The sequence below is a fragment of the Apis florea genome, unplaced genomic scaffold (genome assembly GCF_048593485.1).
Source record: "Apis florea isolate Af1SG1 unplaced genomic scaffold, ASM4859348v1 contig_3585_pilon, whole genome shotgun sequence".
Classification (NCBI taxonomy): domain Eukaryota; kingdom Metazoa; phylum Arthropoda; class Insecta; order Hymenoptera; family Apidae; genus Apis; species Apis florea.
Genome location: NW_028256788.1, coordinates 1,356,566 through 1,379,243, shown reverse-complemented (window position 1 = coordinate 1,379,243; position 22,678 = coordinate 1,356,566). Strand labels below are relative to the sequence as shown.

Genomic DNA, 22,678 nt, shown 5'->3' with positions numbered 1-22,678 from the left:
TTTTCGTGAACGGATAATAATAAAATTTTCCTAATTCTTCGATCAAGTTTTTTTGCCAGGAAATTTTTAATGAAAAATATTTCTTCGAATCGTGTCAGAATCCGATGGCAAACTCTCTATATTCCAAATCCTCGCCTCTGTTTCACTTCATCCCTTAACACATTTTATCAAGCACGGCGTCTATGAGCTGTCGCCCCGTAACGAACGGACCTGTTCCATCGACAAATCTTTACTCTTCGAAAAAAAGAAAAGAGAAGAAAAGAAAAATCAGGCAGAGTTAAACTCGACGCAGAAAATGTGCGGTGTCTCTGCTCACAATGAGCGCATCAATCCAAGCACAGGTTTCACAACTGAGCTCGCTTTACTTTCGTAAAGTATTCACAGCAGTAAAAATATAACTTCTCGCTGAAAGAGTTTAATCGTGTCGGTCGTAATTCGCCATAAATCGAATGAAGAAACTCGGGTGTCGAGCGAATGGGTTCGATGAAGGTTTGGCATTGTGCAATCCCCGCTGACTCGCGAAAACTCGTGGCATCTTGCCATCTTTCGAGATTTTTGGGGGCAACCATTGTTGTGCAAAAATAACAACGTATAATTTTATCATTCTTAACCTCGTTCACTCTCTTTTGGACAAATTTACAATCGCTGGAAATTACGAAGAATTTCCTTTGTTCCAATCTTTCTTTCGTTTGTTCAACACTTGTTCGTTATTTTTTCCTTTTCTCTATATTGCTATTGCATAAATTCACTCCAATATTCACCTTTTAACACAAAGTATCTCGTCCTTATTCTCCACTTATTCTTACTCTTAAAACTTACTTCTTAAAAAAAACTTATACTCGTCCTTTTTATTATTCTTCCTCCACCATCGCTCGTATAAGAATAACAAACAAGTAAATTAAATTGCGTGTATTGAAAGATAAAAAAAAAAATGAATTTATCAATGACCAATTAAGACACTCTCGATCCCCAAATACTTTGGGGATCGATAAAAAAGGAAAGTTGAGAGGGAAGGTTTGGATAATCCCTTATTATATTAGATGCACGAGAGTTGGTTGATAAAAAATTTTCACCGATATATATCCTTCCCCGAAGCTATCAAATTCCTCGTGGATAAAGACGTGGGATACGTTGGACGGCTCGTGAATGGGATTATTAATATTTCCCTTTGCCTGCGCATCTCTTCTCGCGGCCTTTCTCTCGCATCGCCTCGAAGCGATCCGAGCGAGATACTCTTGCCGATAATTTATGCGAAATCGTGAAATCAAGTTTTACTACTTCTCGCCCATCCCTTCGGAGACCTTCCTCGCGCATAGATAATTAAGATATCCGTTTCCACCGGATTTATTAATATATTTCTTCCCATCCCCTTTTCCTTTATTCCACGCCGTTTGAAGAGGTGTAAAGAGATTTTATGGAAGATACGGAATAAAATTTAAATTCGTTAACCGCCAGCGTTAAAGATTATTCGCGTTGGTTCACCGAGACATTGTGACGATTTGCGACGCGATACTAGCGCCGCTCGACCATTAACTACTATCAATACCCAACGCGCTTACGTATCTCTATACGTCCCCCCTCACTGTTGCTTTATTACTTTTCCAACGTTGGAATATTTTTCAACAAGAACAAGAAAATATATATATATTTCACATTAATTCTTGAAAGTTAAGATCGAATGATCGAATATTGAAAGAGCATTGAACAAGCTCGGTAATAACAAGCTCGACCATCTTATCTATCGGCCATATTAACGCAACCGTCTTCCCATTCCTGTATCTCCACCTCGACGATAACGTACTGGCGCAGTACAAGCCTTCGAGGCAACCTGGAAACTCCACCATCGCGAACATCATCCATTCCTCCTTCTCAAAAGTCCGCCACAGGTAATCAAAAAGAAGCACGTTATCGATAAGGGAGAAACCAGTTGAGAATCTCTGAGCCGGATCTATTCGAAAGCAACGTCTATTACGGCTCTCGTTCCCCGATAATTTCAACATTCCACAAATCATTTAACGAGGCACACGCGACCAGTACGCCCACAGCGTGGAAACAGCGCCCGATAATATCCGATCGAGGCTGGTTTCCATCCAGTTTCCCTTGAAACTGCGCGTGTCAACCCCGCGTGTCTGAAGTCCGCCCACGTATCGACGCGTGTCGATAGAAAGGTGAAAAACGGCCGTGGTGGGGAAATGTTCCGAGGAAGATTTCTTTTCCAACGGTTTTGTTGGACCGCCTGTTGGAATTATGCGGCCAACTACGTGCACAGCGTTTCGGAAGGAACGGAGCGTCGCGTTGTTTGGTATTTCGGCGAGCCGGCCACCGGTAATGGCGTTCGTGAAGGGAGATAATCGAATGGCTTGAGACTTATTTTGGAAACGCCGCGACTTGAATTCCGGATGATCGGCACGGTTTGTCGATCCGACGAAATCCGGGCTCAGGCTTTTTAGCTACGAGATATTGAGTCTTACGACGATGGCGATGGTGGTGAATTTTTATCGTCGAGGTTCTTTCGATTATTACCAATTAATTAATTGTATTAACTATTTTATAATTTTACAATTCGTATATGATTGGAAAAGGAAGAAAAATTTTAACTCGAATAACTCTCATCAATCAATCTTATTAATTAATTATTGATTGAAAACCTGAAAAATATTAAAAAAAGAAAAGAGATTGTGATAAATTTATTTGAAATATTTGATCCTTCGTTTAATATCATTAAATTGATTATTTATATTTCTTTCAATTATTATTTTGATTAATTCGATCGCGAATTTTACTTACTTTTAAATTATTATTAAATCTAATACTTCAAAATCTAAAACTGTCAATCGAATATTATTATTCTCATTTTATTTCCACAAATTTTCAATTCTACTTAATTTTATTTAATCCCTTTCCCGACAACGAGTTTCCAAACCATGTATACCATTTCTCCTCCATTAATACCCTACACCAGTTTCTGGAATCTTCCCTCGTGATCAAACTTCGCATCCTTGAAAAGACGAATCTCTTTCACGAGACAAGTAGTCTGCGCAGAGTCGAGTTACCTCCCCTCCCTTCAGGAATAAAATACGCGTATTTTTGCGCGTCCCCTTTCTTTCTACACGCGGCGTCTATCATTACTATAATGCATCGTTGGTGCTCAGAAACGAGCAGAACGAGAGAGAATCGAAATCGTGTTGATCGTCGGCGGTAACAGAGTAGGTTACTAATGGTGGGCTTGGTGGGTCGGTGGGTTGGTGGACTGGGTTGGGCTTCTTAGAGGTCCCACCGAGGTCAGCTGTACGAGGAGGATATGGTTTGCCCAAGGCACCGATGACATCGACCAGCGAATAACCGGCAACTCGAGACTCTCTCCAACCAGCTGCGTCCCTAGCCAACAGGGATTCTCGCTTCTCTCAATGAAATATTCCCTGAAACAATGATCGAGCCGATCCTCGACTCGCGTCGAATCTCCCGTTTACAACAGCTTTTAACAGATATTTGACGAAATATCGAGCGATTCAGCCTCCTATTTTTCTTTTAAAGTTCACAGTTCTCTCCATAGGTCTTTTTTTCTCCTTACTTTAAGAGCAGAATGACGAGATCGAAAGTTAAATGTGAAAGGTGTAAGAGAGTTTTCTAAGAGTTTGTAATTCCTTGCTCATCTTCATTTGGAGGAATTATTGTCTTCAAGTTTTATGGAAGACTTGAGAGGAAACGTAGCTCTTTCGGTATTGGCGGGAAACCTAACCTAAACTTCGACCATGTTTACAATGCAACCTCCTCACTTAACCTTAAAGACGAAAAATCTCGTTCATTCGTTAATCCAAACCCATCTTCTGCTTCTATCCAAGCCGAATCCTAATCCTACGAATATTCCGAAACTCGTTCGAAATAAATCAAATAAACGACGAATGATAATTATCCTGCGTGCTCCTCCTCCATCGAGCCATCACCTCCAAGGGTCGTGCGTGTGTGTTTCGATACATAAAACGGCGTCGTTTCGTGCGGCAGCCACGGCTCGGCATATGTCTTTGGAACGAAGAAAGAGGATAAAAAGAGGCGAGTAAGCCTCTCTTCGGGTTCAGGAGGGGTGAGGAGGGCAAGCGTGGAGGAAGGCACAGGTCATGCAACAACAGGAAGGTTAGTTGCTCGGGGCGGCGACAAGCGAGCGAACACCATCTTGCCACGGCTCTTACATACGTAACCGGCTCTCATAATAATTTCACTCAAGCCACGAGGTATCACGAGGATGGACGTGGAAACGCGCGTTTCCTGGTACCTTATCCCATTTCGTCTAAAAATGCCTTTCGTGTGGTGGAAATTGGAAGTAGAATCGAACTTTTACATATCAAAGTAGGGGTAATTCGAGGTTGAATTTGTGAAAAATATCGTTGGTCGCAGTATATTTTAAGGAACTTTTTGGCTTTCTGATCAAAATTGCCTTTTCTTCGATTAAAATTGATCGATTGATTGATTGAAGATTACAGAAAGAAGAAACACACGTGTATATCACATGCTTCGATTTTTACGAGGGAACAATTTTAATATTCGTATTAGAATTCATTTTGTTCAGATTTTGTGTAATTTTTAATTATGTTTTTTTTTCTTTTTTCAATTTTTTTGGAATAAGAAATCATAAATTTACCAACACTCACGATTGCAGCACGAGTTTAGGTAAGCAGGTTAATCGTAAGCTTCGTCACCGTTAGGTTGTTAATTAGTCGCAGTATGTACACACCTGCATGATTTCATGCAGCGTTCAGATGTAATCGGACACGGTTAACCTTTGTCCATCTTCGGGACTTGACGATTTCTTGGAATCTTTCGTCGAAAACTTTTTTCTCCTGTTCATCGAAACGATCTTCGGATCGTGATCGATACTCTAACAGATAGGCAACTATTTATCGATGGGATAAATCGCGAACAATTCGAGATCTCGAAGGAAGGAGAAATGGTTGCTCGATAGCAAGAGAGATGATGGGATGAAAAACAAGAAAATAAGAAAACTGAAAATGGAATATTTGAAATTGTTCTGGAATGGATTTTTAATTAATCTACTCGATCTATAAATTACAAAATTCGATTTATCTGATCGTCGACGAAAGCGATTAATAAGTGATTTAATTCTATTTGATTCTTTGGAAATGATTGAAACAATATGCGATATGCGCGCGTACGTGTTTCTTCAAAATATAATAAAGCATAAATCTCATGTCCAGTTGTTCTAGAAAAACCAAATCGTTCCAATTCTTCTGTAACACGATAATATCGTATCACACGAAGCAAGAGCATGTACCATGATCTGTTCTGACCGCCTCAATCATGTACAAAATGTTACGATTTCCTTAACTGATTTACCAAGCCAATCTTTCACCAGTTCCCCTACGTGTTCCTCGGCTGATGGACATCAGGAATCGTTTGTTCACTGCCTTGCCTCCACCACGGAAATCGCGTTGGAATCATTGACCGTGACAGATAGTGTTCAAGACGATCCAGTTTCTCGCTGGACTCGTTTGAATCTTCCAGTTTGACGAGCTATCTCGCGCCATAACGATAATCGATCGACTCGGTTTACGTGGTGTGCGAGTCCTAACTCTAAGGCTTGAAAAAGCAATTAAAAGAGTAGCTTAGGAAAAGAAATTTGGATTGATGTTTTCTCTGAGTTAAATTATACGTTTCGTACGAAGCGAAATATATATGGAGATTCGAAGGATAAGTATGAAGTGAAAATAAATACGCATCGCTCTTCACACTATCGTAATTTAGTTGATCTTTTTATTTGGGGAGATAATTTTTTTTATTTATTTCCTTCCCTGCAAGATTATTATATATCGAAGCAAATCATAAAATTTCTCTCATTAATGCACGCGATATCTGGTTTTTCAAAATTATCCAAAACCATTCGTCAAACTTCTTCAAACATTCCTCGACAAACTCACACGCCAATGGCGAAAGCATCTCCGATACCTTCGAAATCGAATGCACGCGTCCAATCTCAAAAATTAATCGAATCGTCGAATCAAACCTCTTCAAACATTCTCAAACAACAAAGTTCGTGCACGTGCACGTATTCGCAATACCAATTCGGTTTCGTTCTCGATTCGATTAGATATAATCGAGCAATTGGTATCCCATTCACGATTCTATCAACCGCATTAAACAAACGGAAACAAACGCGCGTGCAACGTTATCGAATCGAATTCTCGCGTTCGCACGTTTCCCTCGATCGACGGCGTCGCCGCCGAGCGGATAATTGCCGATGTCTGGATAACAAAAGCGTGTCAATAATTAATCGACGCTGAGAAGCGGAGATTAATCAATTTGGTTAACGCCACACCAACGAGCGTGCGGTATCGGTCGAGAGCGGAGCGCTCCTCTTTTTCTATCCCCCTCTTTCTTCCACTTTTCCCTCCTTGTCTCTCTCGCCTCCGCGAAACCTCGGTTACCGCTCGTGTTAATTAACCCCATTGAGATCCCAGTTAAGATATCATTGTTCCGTGGCGAGTTCGCGTTTCGACGAGAAACAAAATCGCGGCCGCTCCACCTTCCAGCCGATGGGGACCGAATAAATCTTACCGGCAACGGGGCACACCGACTAATTTTTAAGATCTCCGTTTTCAATTGTAATTGCACCGCGCCTGGCCACCGATAAATTATGGATCGCTCGTCGTTTGCCCGGGTTTGTTACGCTCGAGAAGCCGGGGCAAGAAGCCACCTCGTGCCTCTGTAATTTATTTTTTTTTTTTTTGTCTCGCATACGTGTTCGTTTTCAGTTTGGAAATAATTAGCGAACCGTTTTTTAAGATCTCCATTTTCAATTGTAATTGCATATTGGAGTACCCGATCTCCCATAAATTATGCATCGCTCGTTCCTCTCTTTTTTCGATCGCGTTTGCACGAGTGGGAAGGGGTTTCTGCTCGATTTCCGAGATTAATTTATCTTCGGTTTGTTCTACACGCTTGTTTTATTTCGGGAACAATTAACGGATCGGTAATTTTTAAGATCTCTAATTGCCCGGTTATTGATTGGACTAATGGATTGCTCGCGCCTTTCTTTCAGGCCAATTCCTGTAGCTCGTCGAGTGCGATTTACTTACTCAAACGAGTAGTAGTTTACAATCACGAAGCGTAAAATCATTTCTCAAATCGAGTTTCATCGAGCGATATGACGAGCGTGTAAGCTCGAAGGGCGAGGCGGCCAATAAGACAGTGGCGACTTCCTTGTTTGGCGACCGAGAGATCGAGAGATCGCAATTAGGCTCGCCGCGTCAAACGTTCTGGCCGGTGGCCCCTTATCTCCCTGCGGCCGCCTTGTTCACTTTCTCCTCCCGATCGGGCCTTACCGATTTCGTTCGGGACCCTCGAACCCGCTCGTCACGAGAGATCTCTTTTCGTGGAACCGAGAACCCGCGCGTGTGCGCACGGAATCGTTGCTCCTCCTGCCGAGATCGTCCCGATATAACAAAAATTTAGAATTTAATTTGTGCCTTGTTGTTCGCCCAGTGATCGATCTTCCTTTTTTGCGGTCGATCGCGTGAATTTGCGAATCGAATTTCTCGGTAATGAAGTTGTTCTTTCCCATTGTTTGTTGGCGTTTCGAGTTTCGGTGGAGCGCGGTAATTTCGAGCTTAATTTTTTTTTATCAGTGAATTATTTTCTTTCCTTTTTTTTTTTTAAGTGGGATTAATTAATAATTGTTAAGTATATATTCGATAATTTTATTTGCAATAATAATTCGAAGAGAAGTTTACAAGAAATGAAAGTTCGAAAATGAGTTTTAATGGGCATTATTAAATGGAAATATTATACTCGTTCGTATCCTTAACGGGAACGCGTTTTGCAACAAGTAATTTTGCAAGAAACACTGATCCAATTTCATGTATATATATATATATAGATATAATGGTGAATGTATCGAATTTAATAGACAAAGATTATAACAATGTAGAAAGTGAATGTTTCGTGATGAGTAAGAAAAAAAGCAGGAAGTTAGTAGACAATTACGAGCAAAATTGCTAATACTATCTCTAATGAACGTTATATAAGTGAGATAATCGAAAAAAAAAAACCAAAAAATTTTTATAATATAAAATCTATTACAAAATAATTTAATGTTAAACTCCCCCGAACAGCTTTCCCTGGCAATTGCTCCAATTACAAATACACTTCATTTCCAGGTGAAACTGTTTTTTCACGGTATTTAAATGCCACAATATTTCTGTGTCGCAACGAGTTCTCGCGGCCACGATTAATTTACCCGGGTGTGCGCACTTTAAACGGCCCGCATTACTGTCAATCATTATGCATTTAGTGCACAGGCGCGCCTCCTAGAGAAAATTGAAAGCCATTTGCTTCCAGAGTTTCCACGAACCGTTGTATAGCAACAATTATCCCTTTCCATTCTTCTTCTATTTTTGCAATATTTCTCGAACAATACTTTCCTTCTCAAAATGTTTCGTTCAAATCAATTTCGAAGTCGAGTCGTGGAGGATACTTTTGTTTCAAGAAAATTTTCCTGGGCAATTTTAGTACAGCTAGACCTTGCCATTGTGTTTCTTGAACAAGTGTTCACTGCTAATCCTCGTTAAAATTCATTATCACCATTCTCACACCATAAAAATTTCCATTTTTCCCTTCAAACAGGATTAAAACTTAATTTCAATTAATCTATCCTCCCACTGAAATCGGTATTAGATTAATATTTAATTCTAAGTGCATTGGAGAAAGAAAGAAAGAAAGGAAATAAAATAACTCGACAAAAATCTTACTCCTTTCAAAAATTGGTACACGGAGATACCGATTGCATTCTTGATCCCGACCATGAGCGAGCGCGAAACGGTACCCAGCCCCCTCTGCATAATCGTGGCTTCCGGTATAATAGCTTTCCGAGAGGGGCTCATCGTCGACAACTTTTTGCCACCTCCTTTTTTCTCTCCTGTTACCCCGCGACCAGTGAGCCGCGGCAGTTAACTTCTTCGCCATTTGATCGAGCGACACGGCCCACGTGCCACTCGTGTTCGGCCCAATACCTGAAATGCTTCCCGCGTTGATTGTGAGCCGGCCTGTCTTCCCCATCTACGAGGAAACCGCCTCGTGATAACGGTCGTCTTCACGGCCTGTCTGAAAAATTTCATAGCGAAATTTAGATAGCGACCATAACAAATTGATATCCACGTTACGAATTATACCGACGAAACTTTTATTCGGGCAAAATTCAACATCTTTGAGCGAGATTGATACTTTTTTTTACACAGAAGATTTGTAAAATCTTTTAACGGTAACAGATTATGTATTCACGCGAGCTGAGTGAGAGATATTTAACTGCGTTCTGTTACAAGAGATAAAAGGTGCTACTCACAAATGAACAGTAGATTAATCAGCGAATAACCACGGCTCACGAACTTCACAATTTTACTCGTAAATTTAATTCTAAATTTAAACAAGATTATAAAAATCCGCCACGATATTTCAACGTCCTCTCTCCTTAGGCAAACAATTCATTTAGCTCCCTTCGTGAACAGAAAAGAAAAAGACCTGGCAAGGGGTCAAGAGGTTAGAGGAGAGATATTAAATGTAACGTGGAAAAAAAGAAGAAGGAAACACGTAATTTCTCGACAGTAATCCTGCTCATAAACCGACTGTATATGCCTCTATATGTATATATATATATGTTGTATCCTGTCCTCGTCGTCGCCTCGATGATCGATCAGCCTCGATAAACTGGTGTCCGCCTTTATAACGGCCTCCTAATCTCTTTCCACGGAGGAGGGATGGATCCGAGGTGGATGGATCCGAAAGTGTATGCGTGTTTCCATCTCTCTTCGATGGTCTCGAGTGGTCATAAGTAATCACGTCGACCCGCGGTAGTCGGCAGGAACTCGATGAAGAAGAGGCGAGAGGAGGAAGCTCGTTGCAAAAAGAGGAAGCTCGAAGAAATGCGGCCGGAGAGTGTAGAGGCGAGGGGGGAAAAAAGAGGAGCGAGATGAAAGAACGGGCACGGATCTCCGGGGCGCGGCCCTTCACCAAAAGGAACGATTCGATGGAATAGAGAAGTGTGCGCGCGCGCGCGTGCGTGTCTGGATGGATAGGAACGTAGTGGAACGAGTGTAGTTGTTTGTCATTGCCAATGGTCGTTTACGGTTTTTTCCTTGAACGTAGAAATTTTTAGAACAAAAGGAAAGAAAAAGATCCGAATTTTGGAGGTAAAACTTTTTGAATCTATTTATAAAAATTCTACGAGAAAGAACAAAGTGGAAATTTTGAAAAAAAGTATTCCATATAAAAGCATTGTTAATTGGAATTCACGCAATTCTTTTTATCTTCATCCTTTCGCTGGAAGATCAGTACTTAATCTTCCATCAAAACGTTACACAATCCCAGATTTCGTTCATTCTCGAATACGAGGCAAAGATTTTCCTTTTCCTCTATAGATTCTTCGAAGCTATTATTAATTTTCGAGCACGGTAATCCTGTATGATCGATAATTGCGATCGGCAATCGTATGCCAATAAAATCCAGTTATTGAATACCATTGAAAATTTATTTCCCCCTTGAACGGATCGGTTTACGGTGGACACGATATAAATTTGACAAGTTCGTCGAGCCGAAATCGTGGCTCGCGATCGGCCTATCGAGCCGTCGTTTCGAACGACGTGGCCGAGATAACGGAACGGCCAGTCGTTAATCAGCAATAATTACCGATGGTAGATACGTCGTAACGCCTGTGTGCACCGGCCACAAGCGTCCGGCCATTTTGCCACGGCGAAGAAAGAAAAATCGTGGCAGGGACCTCTCCTTCGGAGCCAAGATCGAGAATGAGATGATCCCTTGTCACGATATTTCTCATCCTTCGGACGGTTCGACGGAATCGTGATTGCTTCCGCTCGAACGCCCTCTGCAATGGATTCGCCTGGTAATTAAACTCGACTGATGCGCTATTCTTCTGCATCGATCTTGTTCGAGGTGAGATTTCCTTTGTGAAATTTGTTTTGCAAAGTGCGTTATGTATTTAGGGGAAAGGTATACGTCGGTATTTATTTTATTGTATATAAAGAGTGACTAGGAAAAGAAGCTTAATCTAGGGGAAAATAGCGAAAAAGTTAGGTTAGGTTCAACGAACATTATACTTTTCAACAATTTTATACGGATTCTATTAATTAATTAAACACTGGAAATTAATTGAAATTAAAAAAATTAAATACTGAAATCAATTAATTAATTAAGTGATCTTTTTTTTTTTTTTTTTTTAAAGTTCGAACGACTCGGTTGATTGGGCAAAAATACATCATCGCGAACGATTATTTAAACGTTTAGGGATTACAATCCCAGTGACGCAATAATAAATATGGGGCGTTAAATCATCGGGAGCAAAGCGCAATGCACGCGCGCGTGTTATTAATCATACGAAAAAGCGTTAAGTACATAATAAATTACAGCTCGAGCCTCTTGGTAACCCGAGTTACGTGAAAACTTGCACGGTATTCAATTAACCGTATCTAATATCGCAATCCGACTCGATATTTCAAACTTTCGTGGTATCTGGTGTAATGTAGGTGATTTTCAGTTAAAAATCGAGGCTGGGATGCCGGTCAGAGTGTTAAACGTTGGCGAAACGTTACGAAATCCAGCGTGAATTTCTAATATCCGCTCGTGGCGGACCATGGTAATTCAGTCAGTCATGTTGGGTCAGAATTTTCTTTTCAGTCAATTATCTGTCGGATATTTTTTTTTTTTTTTTATTTCGTTCATGTAATACTTTTATACGAATATTTTTCCTGTTTCGAATTTGTAGAGAATTTCATTTTGTCAATACAGAAAGATTAATCGATAATCAATTTACTAATTTATTAATTATAATATTGCGAAAAGACAAGTGTTTAATTGTAGGATATAAATTTCTGCTTGATGTTTTTATAATTTTATAATTTATTATGGAATTAGCGAATTGAAAAGCAGATATAATTGTAAGAATTTTAAATATTTGAACAAATTTCACAATCTATTACTTTCATTTATTACAATCAATAAATCAATTTGCTCGCAAGTCAAGTGCTTGATCTTGTCTGTAATTAAGACACAGTTAAATAAATATTATCAGAGTCAGAATCTTTTTTAAATTGTTATTTAAAATTGAATAAATAGTAAATAGTATATCTAGAAATATAATTAAAAAATTTTCGATAAATTCATCGATCGAACAATTAAACATTCTAGTTGTTGCAACGATAGGATTTCGATATTTTTGATAAATCAACATTATTAGCATATTTGATATTAGAAAACTAGAAAGGTTTCTGCTACCAGAATTAGCATGGTTTAATATTTTATGAGGTATTAAGAGGTTTAATACCAATATTATGTATCCGTGTATATATTTATTATATCTCTTATATCCTTTTCCTCGAGCGTGGGTATTTTAGAAATAAACTGTTCCACTTGCAAAAGCAATCTAACTTTTATGGTGCAAATATTGAAACAAGTGTCTGCGCAAACAGAAAAGCCAATAATGAAGTGTCGATTTTTAAATACGTATTTTCTTTGATTTCATTTTCTTATAAAAGAGAATTATTTGTAATCAATTATTTATAATCTCAAATTTTTTTTTCATAAAAAATTCACTATAATAACTAATATTAAATTAATGTAATATTTTAATATTAAATAATATTAAAATTTTTATTCTGTTATTGCAAATATGATTCATGCTCAAATCCTAAAATATTTAAATATTTATTTAGAATTTAGAACAAGAGGTACTAATTTATTGATACTGTTACTTCTTTAATAACGTTGTTTCCGTTTCTTCTAAAATTTACTCATTTTTCCATCTGCTAGTTATTTCTATCCAGTTCAAATGATTTCATGGCAGATTAATTGCAAACAATTGCGAAACATTTAATGAAAATAGTATCACTTTCCGATTCGTGTTTGCACGATTATGATGCTTCGATAATAATACGCCTCTTTTTCATGCCCATGATCATTTTATAATTAGAAGAGGATCTGTTATCTGAGAATTTTGATGAGTTGCTTCATGCTAGTTTGCCTCTGGACAATTGTGCCTAAACATTACAGATAACATTATAACTCTCTTATTACTAACTGCACTATCAGGATATCTTTGTCAATGATTTATTATTCTTCTCAATCTTTCGAGTGGAAAATTACCTATATTTTTGAATATAACAATCGATGGGTTAAGTGATTATATATGTAAATTTCTCTATCTAAATCTATAATATAAAGTAACATAAAATCATATTAAACAAAACGATAAATTTATCAATAGAAATAAAAGAATTATTTACTTTATCAATATTATAATATACGTTTCTCGAATGTCTAACAAAAACAACTAACACGTCACAAAGTTCACCTATCTTCCCCAAATTAGATCACACAAAATCAACATTGCCGTTATTTTTTTTACTTTGCCCACTGAGACAATGCATCATGCTCACGACAATTTATAACAATTCCCCTAGCCATAACTCATTATTACCAACACCGTGACAAGATCGATTCTCATGGTCCCTCCCGTGATCATAAATATCAGCGAGTATCGTGGACAAAATCGCGACCAATTGCAACCGTGCTTTCGAGCCCGCCGAATTCCCTTTTATTTCTTCCCACTGTGATCCGTGTAATCGGTCTGCGTGCACTCTGCATACGAGTGCGAGCACGCTAGATGCTCACGAAAGGAACACTCGTATTTCTGGTGTTGATATCTGCGCAGATGTGTGCGCGCAGCCACGAGGCATACCGAATGCCCTGCTATGGCGCTGTACACGGCGTGGCGTGCGAATAGCAGGCATCCTATAAATCTTCATTTAGTAGCCACAGTTCGACCAGTTGGTGAATCTTGGAGGCAAGTCAGAATTTCGAGCATCGCACCCTCATTTGCGCCGTAAACTTTTCCTTGTTCGTGTCTCATTGTTGATTGGAAACAGTTGGGCGGCGAATTTGAGGTTAGGTTGTTGGCATGCAATTGGAACGATAAGCGTTTGAAGGGACGGATGATCGTGATAATACCTTGAACTTTGGTTCATTAGATGTATCGTGGTTTGAAGCGAAATAGAAGATTGAATTAGATTCAGAAGTGAGTCATGCGCAATATTGAAACTTAGTTTGATTTCAATTTTTTAATTTTCGTTAAAAAAAAATATTAGTTGGTTGTTGATTTCTTTTGAATCGATAAGTATCTCCTTTAGACTCGACTAAATGTAACGTGCGATTATTCTTTTGTTTTTTCTAGCCTTCATTATTATTTTCTCGTTCTACTCGTTGATTTTTCGTTGATTTTTAGTCCATTATTCATCGCGTGTCGTCTCTTCAGCTTTCGCAGAAAGAACAACGAAATCGTGAAATCGGTCGATCTGGCGACTTAGGCCATTAAGTGATCTCTAACTGCAAGAACAGGAGTAACAATTCTCATAATAGCGAGTGTCGTGTTCTAAGATTTATACAGTCAACGGGCCCACTAATGGTTATCGTTTTTGCCAGTGAAATTATAGAAACGTGTCAGCAACGCGTCATGCGAAGCTTCTTCTTGTGAAATGTTCGATTTACCATGTTTCAACTGTATTATTAAGTTTACCGGTTTTCTTTTTATCAGATTATTACATGGAATTATATATATATATATTTTTTTTTTATTTACAAATCAATAACTAATCATTAATTTATACAAATATCCACAGCTTAATGACTAATAATCAAAATAAAATTTCATCTCCATTAACATTCAGTCCACGAAACAAGCATCCAAATCTGGAAACTTCACGTCTTTAAAAAAATTCTCGTTCTCTCGATCTCCCATTTTCAGATAATTTCGTATAATTCCCCCGAGCAATCAGTATCCCCGAGATCTCAAATTACTCGAACCCCTTTGCTCTCAATGCCCGCATCGTGCATTTCCAACAGTCAAACGGACACAAAGAATTCCATCAGTCAAACAGCCCTTTAAACCGAATTCGCCCGGAGACACACCTAGAGCACAGGTGAACCTTCACAGGCTGAATGGGAACGAATAGTCCGATCGTGGCCGTGGTAATACCGATTCCCAGAAATTTCGTGCCTCGATAAGTTTTCGTCAACCGCAAACAGGATGCGTGTAAGAGTGTTTCGCCATTGGCCCTGCTCTCCCTGATCCCTGCTTTCTCCCTTTCTTTCCTTCGCCTCCTTTCAGAGGTTTCGCGGTCAGGTTACCGGTGCAACTAATCTCTTCGAAGATTAATTCGAGATCGGTACGCATGCGCCATCTTGCGTGCGACATAGATGTCGCTCGATATCTTTTTATCGTCATAAATCGCGGCCAAAGATCGCCATGATTCTGTTTCTATGTCCTGAATTTGCTTTGGTATTCTCGAGAGAACGGGGAAGGAGGAAGGAAAGGATAGAATTTTGGAGAAAGGAAATTAGAGGAAAAGAGAGGAGAAAGTTGAAAAAATATAAAGGTGTCACTTTTAATAATATTCTCGATAAGTATTTTCACAGTGAAACAAATAGTGATTTCAAAGTTGGAATCAGCGATATACATTATTCAAGATTGAACGAGTACCTGCGAAGCCGCTAAGGTCGAGCGAGGCGACTCGTGTCGCTCGTTTTCCTTTCACGTTCGCCTCTCGACGAAACGGTAAAACCTCGGTAGATGAATCTTATCAGAGAGGAGAGTATCGACTCTCGGGTATCTACGGTTGTCGGAGAGCGTGGTTGGGCCGAGAGAGGCGAATAAAGAGGCCGGTTCTGATCGCCTTTTATTCAAGGTCGCGTTCGTAAAGGAAACTTAGGAGCGGGGCAGGTGGCCGCACTGAAAGTGACACCGTGGTCCCAAACCTCTTGGTCTGCTTTCGTGTCAGAATGTTGGACGTGAAACTTGAATGGTTCGAATTCGATTAAACTGTCCGCTCGGCTGACACGCTTCCCAGCGATCGCTCGAGCGTTTAATCCTCTTACGTGCAGCTGCTTAATTGATGCCTGACTTCTTACCTTTATCCAAATTTATTCAATTTGTATGAAACACGTCGGATCGTATCTGTCGCGTATGTGGAAAGGATCTCTCGTTCGAGGAGAGCGTATTGGAACACTTTTCTGAATAAGAGAAAGATGTAATTGACATTGACACAAAAGTTTATAAAAGCACATCTTCAGGATGAATTTTTACGAAAATCAGTCCTTCATAAGTTTCATAACTCAACTGCGCCCTCTACTATATCGAGATCTGTTTAAGATTAGAGCAGAGAAAGCAACGTTATCACCGAGTCATTGTTCCACTCGTGGTTTCAATTGCTTTACATCCGCGTAATTATGAAAAAAAGCACACCTTTCACGAGCGTGATCACAATCAGCATCGCGCATTTACCATCAGTATACCAAATCGTGCTGGCAACATATGTATATGCAGGTGTCCCGGGTGTACCAACCGGATGTAATAAATCGAACACGGTGAAAACGTTGAACGAGCGCCTGCCGTGACTCGATGACAGCTCGGAATATGCTTGCTGATCGTGACTTCGCTGATCCAGAAGTAAATACAGCATAATAGAGTTCATTCCGCCTAGGAGTGCAGCACGTCGCCACCATTGCGAGCTCTGGCCTCCGGCTACATTTTTACGCGGGAATAATGGTAACTGTATTTCGTAATTAAAGGTAAAATCGTGCGCCGATTTCTTTTTGGTCTTGGTGTTGCTTTAATCTGCTGCTAATTGTTCATTAAGAGGGCTCGCTTAGAGAGAAATTTCTAACACAGGAATGCACAGTATGAGTTTTCTTAAGATTTTTCCTTAATTTTTAGGTTAGGTTATAATTCTTCGAACGTTGTTACCGCGGTTTCTTCTTTATCGAGGCGATATACTCGTTCGAAAATTTGTCTGGCCAACCCAATTAACGTAATTAAGACCTAGCAAGTTGCAAAAATACCGATCGCTCGTACTATCTTGCTTAATCGTTCTCTATATACCGATCGATCGCGGTTAAATTGTTGTAATTCGACGAACCGTGTCGTCAATGGGCGGCTGTCGAAGGAAACGGCTACTCGTTTCCAGTGAATCGAGGGTAGAAGGGGCCGTACGTAGTGTGCAACGGATAATCACGATATATTGTCCGCAGTTATAGGAGAAACGGCGCGTGATCGTGAACAATTCAAATCCCTATCTCGTGTATGAACACGCGGAACCGTGTTCGATGCATATTGCTACACGGATTTAATTAATTCGTGATCGGTAGCCCGCGCACTCTGTCGGATTCCTTATCTTTCTCTCTCTCTCTCCTTCTCTCTCTCTTTGCCTGGACACAACCACCTTGCAACTTGCAATCGTTCCCTTTGAGATTTCTATAACGTATCCTGCTTAAAACTCTTCGTTGTGAAATCGTGCATTGATTATTTCTATATTGTTAAGATGCTTTAACGTTTGGAAATATTAAGCGAAGGGTTACTCGAAAGGGAAAATGTTGAAAAGAAATGTTTTTAATTAAACTGTATTTCTGTCATTATATGTACAATTTACTAATAATTAATTAATTCACAATTCTAAACATAACCTACAAATTGAGATTACATCAAAATTTACATTCCAATTTTCAATACTCTTTTCTCTATTTGAAATACTTTCACAAGTATCCTGCTTAAAACTCTTCGTTGTGAAATCGTGCATTGATTACTTCTATATTGTTAAGATGCTTTAACGTTTGGAAATATTAAGCGAAGGGTTACTTGAAAGGGAAAATGTTGAGAAGAAATGTTTTTAATTAAACTGTCATTATATGTACAATTTACTAATAATTAATTAATTCACAATTCTAAACATAACCTACAAATTGAGATTACATCAAAATTCCAATTTTCAATACTCTTTTCTCTATTCAAAATACTTTCACGAGTATTTTTTTCTAAAATTCAAACTCCACTTCAATTTCCTTAATTTACTTAACCTTTTAATTTTCTAAATATTTTTCGCAACAATTCGTTCATATGCAAGAATTCTCAACAAATGCGTATAACCAATAAGTTATAGCAGCCCCGCCCAAATTTCCAAACCTAACCTAAATCCCAACTCTCACGTGCAAAATATTCCACGCTAAATTCCCCAGGATGCTATCGCGGTTAATCGAGCTCACCTTGTAACGTTTCTGTTCGGAAGCTCGTGGCTGCCGTCGACTTTGGCCAACCGACTGCAAGACGATATCCCCGCGAGTGTTTTTCTACCGGCGTGATTCGACCCGATTGCGCTTCCTGGCTATAAGGTAAATCGCCTAGCCGTGGAAGGTGATAACGATACGGTACATTAGCGGCCGCGTGAATTTCTCATTAGTCATCGACGGTGGCCGCCGTAATTTCCAACACGCGCTGCCGCCTTTTCCAGCCTTCTTTGCACGACTCGATCGCGTTAGCGGTTCAACCTCCTGATAGTTGGAATGTTTGGCATGGCGAGGCTGTTTTTCTTCAGCGCGTGGAACGTGTGAATGTCTAACTAAGGGAAGGAACGGTGAAGGATTCGTTAAAATTTCCACCGTCTTTCGAATATTAAGCATTTTAATCGGACTTTAGTTTCTTTGAGGAATATTTCTTTTTGTTTCTTGTTTTTTTCATAATTGTCCGATTTCGTGGTTTTTTTTTCCAACGAATTGCAAACACGTGCTCGTGCTCTTTCAGCCTAAGTTTGCTAAGTCAAAAAAAGAATGTGTAAGGATAATTTTTTAACCGATGTGTATTTGAATTTTAATATATTTAAATTTAAGTGTACACGATTATCGTATTTTTTTGAATACGGTCGAAATTATACTGGAATTGTTGGGCGTTCCGTCTGCGGATCACGTAAGGAACGAAAGCTATTAAGCTCAGAGTTATAATGTACTTTGAAAATTGTTATTCTTTCGGTATACCGCGATGAGACATTCGCAAAACAAATTGTATTCCTAAAAAAATCCACCATATATTCGATTTCCTTTCCTTGGTTATTCGCGTCGTCAGTAGCGAAATCAATAATAGTACTCCACGACACGATACGATATATTATCCAGAAAAAAAAAAAAAAAGAAAGAATAACAACCGGTCGAAAATTGTGAGAAAGATTGCGCGATCCCGTAAAAAATTTCTTGGCCGAAAAAAGAAATTTCATCTTCATCGAGACACGAATCACTCTAAATCACTCTCCGCTACCGTGAACACGTCCTATTAATACCACGTCGAGCAGCTCGCACGTATACGTTCCCGGAGATCGGGTTAATGCACGCTTTTAATGTCCACCGCCACGCTAAAATACGAAGACAGCTTCGATACGCGCTTTCACGTTAGTTGGAGCAACCGGCTCGAACCGCCTCTAATTGTTCCACGCTGTTTTCGACGACGATCGATCGAGAAATCGAGACCGCAATCCCTGTCCCTTTTTGTTATTAATGCCCGAGACTGTCGTCGATTATGTTGTATAGGTCGGTGCGTGAATACGAAGCGGGTGAGAAATGGAGGCTATCCGTCAACGAGACAATGGTTACCCGACTGCCACGGGGAATTGATGAGTGAACGCATGTACGAGATGTGTACGGGATGGCGATGATGGGATTACGCGGACGAAATTGTGATTACATGGTCATTTTTAGGGGGCTACCTAATGACGATACGGAGAAACGATGTTCCCGGGGTGGTCGATAGCTTCTGGGATGGATTTTTTCGACCTGCGTACAGTCGATTGCAAAACGTGTTTGCACACATTGCGAAAGGATTTTATTTGAATAAATAAACGTGTCCGTTATTCAAACAAGCGGCGGTTCGATTCTAGAGGGATCGAAACGAAAGACAAAAGCTGGTGGTTGGTTAAAATTGGAGCGATTAAGTTGGAGCGAGACGGAGATACGGGAGTTGGCGCGGTGGAGCGACAGAGACAGACGAGTTTCGCTCTATCGCCGCACCGCGGCGCTAGGCGCAACACTTACTTGACGCGATACCATATTGAAATTAAGTTTCTAAGCAAGAGGATTAATTAATTTATTTAGCATAGAAATCGCGATGAAATCGATCTCGATGCGTCTGGTTAATGATTTTCATCTGATTTTAAATGCACTTTCTAATTAATTCGCCAGGTTTCACGTTTAACATTCGATAATCGATCGAGGAAAGGAGGATTTTTAATTACGTTAACCGGATCAATGAATGTAATTGATAGTTTTATCGTTGTTTAAGGTTTAATCTTGATCGGGAAATTTATTAAGCGGACAGATCCGAGGAATCACGTGTTCGTAATTGGATTGAATCGAGCAAAGGGAACGTAGAAGCGTATAATAAATAAATAAATATATATATGTATTCATTAAAAATTGGCACTTTCGCTGTGTTCCGTGTAAATTATCGAACAACGAAATTCTTCAATAATACAAACACATTTTTCAAAATTATCAACAGAATCATTATTAATCAAATCATTAACCTCGAAATTCAACTTTCTCGTTTATCCAATCAAATCGAACCACGCGTTTTTCAATCAGCTTCAGCCAATATTGAGTCTTGAAGAGAGAACAAGTGCGCGTTAACTATGCAATCTTTTCTGCAGTTATCGCATGATCTTTACATGAAAAGTAGTCTTTCCATACATAATCTTATCTTTTTCTATTCAAACGTTTAAATTCAATTTTTAACACTAAACCGAAATCAAAACATGGTCAATTTGACGATGTTCAAACTTTTTCGTATATTTAAACATATTTAAAGTTATCATATGACTTATCTTTATGACTTTTAAATATCCATGCAATATATTTTTCGGTATTTATTTTTAGTTTTTTTTTTTTTTCTTTCCAAGAAATATTTGTACTTTGCCTACGATAGAAATAAGTACAATCCTAGATAAAAATTTTCGACTACTCTCCTAACGTCGCAAAGTATCTTCCATTACGATTTAAACTATTAGAATAATCGCTCGATCCAAAACGAATGAAGCTCGAAAATTTCATGCTCACAAGACAGTCGTCGCAAGATACTCCCCCCCCAACTCGCAATTACCACCCATTCATTTACAAAATTCCACGACTTACGGTTACTTAAGCGCCCCCCTCGCTCGAGGAAAAACACCAACAATTTATAGCCCACTTCGCTCCAACTTCCTCCCAGCCACGATCCTCCCATCCATAATTCTCACACCCAGCCATCGTTCTGACGTTTCCTAATTCCACCGGCTCCTAGCTTTCGCGATTAAAGCGACACATCCTTCCTCCTCTCCCCCTCTTCTCCCCTTCCGCCCGCGGAATTATGAAGAGGGGAGGCAAACTCGTTGAAAGCTCGGTTTAAAAGCGGTTTACGCGTGAGTCGCGATCGTTGTAGAACATTATCTACGACGATCAACGATTATAGGGAACCGACTCTTATCGCCGGCCGTGCTTTCGTCGGCGGATTCCTGAATTCCTCGGTGATACTCTTCCTCGGTTCCAAGGGAAGGAGGGAAGGGGTCCTTGGTGGAAGGAGTCAAGGAGAGGAGAATCGCGGGGTCGAGGTCGAGGAGAGTGGTTGGAGAGAGAATTCGAGACGCTCGAGGCTTCGTTTCGACGAAGGGAGGAGGAGGAGGAGGAGGAGGATAGTTCCTTAGGGGTTAACGGTAAAAAAGGGGGATTCGTGCGCGAAATTCTATTTTCTTAACTGTTGGATTGGTAATTAAAATCATTGGTTTTTTGTCATTTATTTGTGATAATCGTTGATCATAATTTAACGAAAAATTTTTTATTATTATAATAGTTATTAAGAAAAAATTGCAAAATCTACCGATGGAGAAGAATGGTATAAATAAGCAGATAAAGGGGGATAAACTGGTATTGGATAAAATAAATTTCTTAATAATAATGATGGAGGGGGCAATAATCAATATCCAATATTATTTATTCGTCGAAAAGCTGTATCTGGGGATCCTAGTATTAATTATCCTAGATTAATCAATTTCCAAATCCTCCAATTAAAAATGGTGACAACTATAAAAAAAATTATTAAAAATGCATGTCTAGTTACAATTGTATTATAAATTTTGATTATTAATTCATGATCTTAATTCGAATAATAGTATCATAATGCTGAAAATAACATATAAAATACCAATATTTTTCTGATTGGTTTCGAAGAACGCGATGGACGGAAGATGACAAAGATAAAGATAAGAAGACGAAGTAGGAAAATTATAATATAATTATCCTTACGTTACAAGATATTACTTGATATTGGAGTGTAACGAGGGGAAAGAATTATTACTATATTCTAAATAATTCAAGTTGCTTTAGAAAACATGGAAGAAAACATTTTTTTTTTTTTTTTAAACGTATTAAATTTCGTCGCTTCGCAAGGGATGACTTTATGAGGCGAGTCGTGAGAGATGGTGATGAGAGGTGGAGATGGTCGTTAGTATTTTCCTCCGCGGCGTTCCTTTACAATCCGCGGTTATAAAAGTATACTGACGGCGACACACGCGATGCCCGTTTATTAGCCCCTTTACAATTCGGGTACCGAAATATAAAACCAATGGTGAAATTTCGACGAGACCCCTGCCGCTGCGGAAGAATTGCTTTTACGAGTGCAAAGACCTCTCGAGCGAGGGCCCGCGTATAAATCGACAGATCCCTGAGAAACTCCCTTCGAGCGAGATAACGAATCGAAGAAAAAATTTTAGCAGCCTGTAATTAAAGAATGTTAAGCGGGAGGAGGGGGGGGGGTGAAGATTTA

At 39.4% G+C, this 22,678-nt stretch overlaps 1 protein-coding gene and 1 long non-coding RNA gene across 2 annotated transcripts in view; one reads left to right on the top strand and one right to left on the bottom strand.

Moving 5' to 3' along the window:
• The window catches only part of LOC100871460 (uncharacterized), a 245,944-nt gene that overhangs the window by 1,735 nt on the left and 221,531 nt on the right, over positions 1-22,678 (top strand). The window lies entirely within an intron of this gene.
• On the bottom strand, positions 7,694-9,713 carry LOC147656595 (uncharacterized). Its single transcript, XR_015294104.1, has 3 exons — positions 9,350-9,713; positions 8,760-9,111; positions 7,694-8,669 (listed from the first exon to the last, which is right to left on the bottom strand). It is a non-coding gene; the product is annotated as an uncharacterized LOC147656595 (long non-coding RNA).